At 49.2% G+C, this 6000-nt stretch overlaps 1 protein-coding gene across 1 annotated transcript in view; it reads right to left on the reverse strand.

Moving 5' to 3' along the window:
- Positions 1-4004, reverse strand: part of GSDME (gasdermin E) — a 57946-nt gene extending 53942 nt beyond the window's left edge. Inside the window, exon 1 of the mRNA XM_046670639.1 lies at positions 3939-4004. The gene's annotated coding sequence lies outside the window, so the exon portion shown is untranslated. The remainder of the gene's footprint in view (positions 1-3938) is intronic.
- Between the last annotated feature and the right edge of the window lie 1996 nt (positions 4005-6000).

Genomic DNA, 6000 nt, shown 5'->3' on the forward strand with positions numbered 1-6000 from the left:
TATGAGAATCAGGCTTATTCAATCGAGGAACTCTTTGAGAATATTCTCCTCGTGAAGTTAAAATTAGAGGTTTCCTTTTTATTGTTATGTTTGAATACATAATACATTTAAATGGCTCAAGTATCTAGACTATGTAAAAAAATATACACCAAGAAATCCATTCCTACTCAGGTCCCATCTACCCTTTCACCTCTCTCTCCTTCGATATATTATCTTCATGTTTCCTTATACAAATATAAGTAAAAAGGGGTCTGCACACTGTTCTGCACCTTGCTTTTTGTCTTGGAACAATATATCCTGGAGATCTTTCCATGTTAGTGCCTTTTTCTTTACAGCGGCATAATACTCCATCATGTGGATGTACCATTGTCTATTTAACCTGTCCTGTATTGCCGATCACTTGGGTTATTTCTAAATTTTTGTTATTATAAAAATGCCACACGAAATACTCCTGATTGTATGTCTTCTTCACACATAGGCAAGAGTCCTCGAAGGGAGATTTCTAGAAGATCAATTAGATTAGATCAATGGGTAAAACCATCTATAATTTATAGGTTGTACCATTTTTCAATCTCGCCAATAAGGTATGAAAGTATCAGGCTCAGCAACAGAGTGTGTTATAAACTTTTGTATTTCTGTCAGTCTCATAGGTGAGAAACAGTATCTCAGTATAGTTCTAGATTATGCTATTTTAATATAAATGACACCAAGCACGTTTTAAGTCTTTTTATGTTTCTTTTTCTCAACCATTTGTGTCCTTGGCCCATTTTCTATTGTTTCTTTTTTCCCCCTTTATTCCTGGGAACTTTCCATATAAGTAGAGATCAGACAAAATATAGACTAGAAATTTAACACAATAAAGTTTAGCATGTGGCATTGGGAGACAATAATCTGCCATACCATTCTCAAACATCTCAAGTAACTGTCTAGCCAGGAAAGATTAAACAATATGCCCAGGGCCAACTGAAGGATCTACAACCAAATTGCCTAATACAGACAAGGACAATAATGTCTCAATTAACCAGACGTCACACTTCAGATTCAAATTTCCAAAACACTCCAACCTGGAAGTGGATACAAATGGTCTCATGAAAGGTCTAGCTCAAAATGCTCACAGCCTGAAAACGCACTGCCTTTCACAGCTGTGCCACAGATCCTGGGCTCTCACGCAGGGCCTTAGGAATTCTATTAGCAAACAGTCCCTGTTCACCAGCCCACGTGGCTTCCCAGCTCCAAGTAGGTTAGAACTCAGAGAGCCAAAGTGAATGAGGTGAGGATATGCAAGCTTGAATCAGACTCCCAGGCAAGAAACTGCTAAGGAAGAGACCGAGAAAACAAGACAACAACACAAAGTCAGAAAAGCACACGGCCAACTGGGGCCACTGGCTGCTGGGAACAAAGAATCCTAAAAATTGTTGCCAAGGTAATGATCACGTGAGAAGATACTATAATCACTCGTGGCCATTCTTAAAACTGGTTCAGAGTTAGAGAATGATCAAACTTTGAGTTGGAAAGGACCCAGTGCTTCCTCATACCCAATTCCAGATTCTTCTCCGGAGCAGCTCCAGTTGATCACTGGGCCTCTGCCTGAGTAGTTCTAGGAGAGAAACCTCAACATCAAAATACAGCAGCTAAAGGGAGGGGCAGCTGTATGCTGAGTACCTGCTTTGTGCCAGGCATTGGGCAAACTTCTTTCTATGCATTTCCTCATTTAATCTTCACAACAACCCTGAGTAGACACTGTCCACATTTTACAGATGTGGAAAATGAAGTTCAAAGATGTTAGGTAACTTGCCCCAGATCACAAGAAAAAAAGCAGCAGCCCAGACATCGAGAGCGGGCCTGGTACCACCAGCTAGCCCTGGTGTGGCTAGCACTGGCCTGGCATTCTCACGTTGAACATGAACAATGCCACAGAACATCAACATCAGGCAAGACCACTCTGTGGTCACAACAAATCAAGACAAAAGCAAGACCTCTCACAACCTTGTCTGACCACAAACAAAAAAGGAACATGGTCCAAACCACAGAAACAACCAAACACCCCCAACTACCACCACCAACTCTGGCTAATGAGGGACTGCTGCGTCTTGGCCAACCACAGCTTTAGCCTCACTCTAGCCTGCCTTCCTTTCAGACAAGACTTATGAAGACACTCAATAGAATTTCTCCCACTTTCCGATAGCATCCAAACCAGGGCAAAGTCCTATTTCCCTAAACTGACCCCCAAATTGCCTAAAAACCCAAATCCTACAGCTCCTTTCTAATACCCACTTACTGAGACGTCCCATGGTTCCCCACGGTGGGAGGTCTCCCTCACACAAGCCACAAACTCAACTTGTTCAACTCTAAGTGTGCTCTTGGAGTCTCTCACGGGTGGGCACTGAGTGTCACAGACAGAACCAGTGCCAAGCCCAGATTCCAACCGAGGTCCACCTGCCTTCCAAGCCTGAGCCCTTGACCACCCTCATGCTGACTCCTCGGTCAGCTTTTTTCTTAATCTGGGTACATATAATTTGTTTGGCACAGTAAGAAAGTGTGCTCCAAAGGGTCAACTTCAGTTCTGGTGGAAATCACGGCAATGGAACACGTTATTTCCCCACTATCTAGGGAAATGAGACATCGCTGAACTTGTCTCAAGGTAACAACTTCAGCACATTTCGAATTATTTTTAGTTTTCTAAATAACAAACTGAAATTGAGTCTGTTAAGTTAAAACAGAGGTGTCACCCTTTTATATCTTCCAGTGCTTACATCCCAGGACTTGAGCTCCTTTTTATAATAGGAAGACAAATTAAATGCAAGGTACTCTATCATTTCTTTCTAAAATAATCAGTATGCGAAATAAAAAACAAATGATGGTCACAAGACAGGCATGAGCTTGAAAAAGGAGCCAGGGTGAGGCAGCACAGGATTTTGGCAAGTGGAGTAGATAAGAAGAGAGATTGATTAAGAATAGAGAAGACTCTTCTGGTCCCTTGAGGGTTCAAAAAGAACAGAAAGAAAAGCGCTTCTGGAAAATACAAAGCTTCCTCCTAAGGCCGGCAAGCTAAGGGCCAGCAGCCTGGAGCGGCCGTTTCTCAGATCTCTCTGGCTCTCTGGGCTCAGCCACTCCCGGCTGTTCTCCTTTACAAGAAGAGCTCGTTGGCGGTGAATTTTGAAAACGATTAATTGACTCTATAGTTATTCAGCGGCTTCTCTGACCTCACAGCACTTCTCTCACTCCACTCTAACGCCGCCGTCTGTCTGTCTGTCTTTCTCCTCTTGAGGGCAGCGATCCCAAGACACCCATCCCTTTCACCACCCTATTCACTGCTTTGAAGAGAGCAGGCTCTGATTAGTGATTTTTTTCAAACACTCTACAACAAACGCCTTGCCACGGGCTGCCCGCTCGTCTTGCCCTCTCAGGTGCAGATGGGAAACCGGCTTCTGACACGGGGTCCGCACGTGAAGGCCCAAGGAAGCCACTGGAGCCGCTGTGATGTCATCCCACCCCAGGCCGAGAACACCCAGCGGGCTTGGTCTCCTCCCCAAGCTCGGGGCGCAGTGTCCCGGCCCCAGGCCGAGAGGGACTCGTTGTGGTCCAGACACTGATGCAGGTCTGCTCCAGCCTTCGGTTCCCGCGACCCCGCGCCCCCCGTCCGCACCCCGCCGGGCAAGCCTTGGCACACCCAGCGAGGAACCGGAAGACAAAGGAGAGAGGAGCGGGCAGGGGGTGGTGAGGGGGGAGCCGGGAGGTCCCAGAGGCCCTGCGACAGCGGGGGAGGGGGTGGAGGGAGGATGGGGAGTGGGGAGGGGAAGCTGTCCAGCTGCGGGCAGCGGGCCGATTCGTCTCCCTTGGGGGACAGAGGGGAGGGTGTCCAGACTCGCCCCCCACGGCCGGCCGCCCGCCCCGGGAAAGGCAGGAGCGGAGCGGAGCCCGCGGCCGCCTGCACTTACCTCCGGGGCCACTCAGTCCCGCGCCGCGCCGACCGCAGTCGTAGGAGCCCCGCGGGCCGGGCCGGGCGGGGCGGGGGCTCGGAGGGAGGGGCGGGGGCTCGGAGGGAGGGGCGCGGCCCGGCGGGACCTTTGCTCGGTTCCCGCCCTTGGAGCCGCGGGCTGGGGGTGCTGCGGGGCGGGGGCCGAGGCGGGCCGAGCATGGCTGGCTGTCCCGAGACCTGCCCGGAGGCCCAGGGGGAGCTGGTGCCCTTTCTTCGTGTGTCTTCTCCGGAGGGGGGCGCTTACGCCCCAGGGCTCGCCTTGGCCAAAGTCCCTGCGCGCTTTCCAGGATGCGCGGCCTGGGGCGCCCCGGGAAAGGTTGGGGTCTCACCGGGGGAGCGAGCTCGGCCGTCCCGCAGAGGCCTCGCCTCCCGCCCGCGGTGCAGGGGGCCTTGCGAGCTGCGCCTCGAGGCGGGCGGGACCCGCCACCAGCAGTGGGGCGTGGACCGGCACGTGGCTTCGCGGTCGCTCTGGGGAAGTCCGAGGCCGCTCTAGCCTGTGAGATCCCCTGATTGCGCGCCCGGGAGTGTCCAGATTTGTGGTGTGACTGTGCCCACACTGAGTCCTGACGCTTGTTAATAATTCATGTAACTATATCCTAAGCTCCTTGAGGGTAGACCCCAGCATCCCTCACACACTAGGTGCTCAGTTAATGCCGAATGAGCGAATCTGAGAATAGGTGGTGCTCCAAAATTGCTTGTTGATTGACCGACTTGAACATTATACCCTTTCAGTGAGGATTTATGGATTATCTTCTCTGAGCAGTGCTCTCTGCTAGGCTGAGAGCAATGAACAAGAGAAAATGAAATTTCTGCCCTGGGAGAACTCAGGCTTATTGAGTTTGCTGCTGCCTTCACGGTGGCAAAGAGGCAGGCTTTCCATTGGGCCCCCATATGCCTTGGGCATCTTCCTAGACTGCAGTAACCCTGCCTCCTTGTGCTTAACTCAGTAAAGGCTTGCCTAACTACTCCAATGGAAAGTACAGCCAGTCCACCAACCCACAGGAACACTTCTATGCACTGATCAGCATCTGACAGACTACACATCATACTCATCTCATGCATTATCTTTCTCTTCCCTGGAATGCCAGTTCCATGAAGGCAGGGACTTCTGTCCATTCTGTTCACTATACGCAGCACCTAGCATAGTACCAGACGCGTGGTAGACAGTCAGTAAATCATGGTTGAATTAATTCATGCCTCCTCTTGTTTGTTTCTCCAACTAGATTGTGGGGTCTTACTGTCTTGCAGTGCCTGGCAGGAGGTAGGCGCACAATTAATGGTTGTTAGATGAATGAGTGAACAGAAATGGTCGAGAGCGGTGGTCCTTTTTGAGTCCCCTGCCTTGCCAAAGTGATTGGGTATTGGAAGAAAGAAAAAAATCACTGTCCTGGCCCTGTCGAAAGACTTTTCATCTATGTTATTGGTTCTCTGTCTTCATAAAACCATATAGTGATGACTCTGGCTTGTTATCAGAGATTATTGCCTCCTGACCCAGGGCATTAACCTTAAGAACATCCTCATAAATAGCATGTTCATGAAATTCCCACCAGCAAGCCCCAGCCCTCTGTTTAGATAGGTTACCACTTGTCATTGAGAGGGCGTGAGCTCTTTGTTGCAACAGTTAGTGGCTTCAAATTCTTTCACTCTTTTTGTTTTGTCCAGTGCCTTTCAATTAAATGCCCCAGCAAGACAGTCATAAGATTAGCAGCTAATATTTATATAGCACTTTCCATTTGCTGCCACCAAGCATTACATGCATTGATGGACTCATTTAATCCTCACAGCAACCGGTTGGAAGGTCCAAGTTACAAGTGAGTAAACTGAGGCACAGGCTGGATAGTCCACCCAACTTGGAAGAGACGGAGCCAAGATTTAAACCCAGATGATTTGACACCATCTGAGCTTTTAAAACCACTACGTCATACAGGCTCTTCAGAACAGAAAATAGGAAGCACAATAAGAGTCACCCCACCAAGCAGTGTTTGAACACACCATGTGTGTTGGGAGGGAGGATGAATTGT

The sequence above is a fragment of the Equus quagga genome, chromosome 8, assembly GCF_021613505.1.
Source record: "Equus quagga isolate Etosha38 chromosome 8, UCLA_HA_Equagga_1.0, whole genome shotgun sequence".
NCBI classification, from domain to species: Eukaryota; Metazoa; Chordata; class Mammalia; order Perissodactyla; family Equidae; genus Equus; species Equus quagga.